We start from the raw sequence: 845 nt of genomic DNA on the forward strand, positions 1-845 counted from the left end.
CACCAGGTAAGACTGGTAAAGGTTTACACCCATTTTGGAGATAGAAACAGGGGGATGGGGAAGAGAGGGGGAGAGCATTTTGCGGAGTGCCAGGTGCAGTGATCTCAGAATTGTTGAGACTTTTGCTGGATTGGCTTTTGAGTGAGATGAATAATTCAGATAATTCAGAGAATCTTGAGAAGGGTGAAGGAGATGGGGATGCAGAAAAAAGTTTCTTATGTGTTCTTAAAACCTCTTCTCTTGGAACAGTGGAAAAGATGTTAGCTTATAATTTCCTCCCTTCATGAATGGGTCTTTTTTCAGTGGAAAGATACTGTTGAAAGAATTCTTAAGAGGATGTGTAATGAGTTCAGTCTCAAAGCCTTATACCACACTGTATAGTAATCAGCTACTGATGTGTTTTTCTGTGGGCTGAAGACAATTCTGCCTCTGTTCCAGTTTGCCATCCTGTTCCCAGGCCTTGTGTACTAACAACTTGCTTATGCATACTGTGTTGATGGCTTGTAGCTATTTTAATTAATGTACCTCCTGTCATTGATCCATCAAGAGGGACAGCCTGTTTCCAATTGTTGGCAATGACTATCAGCTTATAAACTAAGAATGTAAATTATTGTTCTAGTTTCTCACTTTTTTCCTGGAGTATGAGCTTTTTCTAACATATTTTAAGAAGAATTATACAAAATGAAATTAATGTTGTTGCTTATATGAGATGACATTGTAAGCAATGTTGAACTGAAAAAATTTTTACAGCTGATCTTGTTGTGCTTGTAGAGTAGCTGATTTCAACAAAAAGAATCCTAGTTGTTTGGATCTATACAGAATGATTAGGAAAGCATACCTGAATA

This window comes from Apteryx mantelli, chromosome 1, assembly GCF_036417845.1.
Source record: "Apteryx mantelli isolate bAptMan1 chromosome 1, bAptMan1.hap1, whole genome shotgun sequence".
Classification (NCBI taxonomy): domain Eukaryota; kingdom Metazoa; phylum Chordata; class Aves; order Apterygiformes; family Apterygidae; genus Apteryx; species Apteryx mantelli.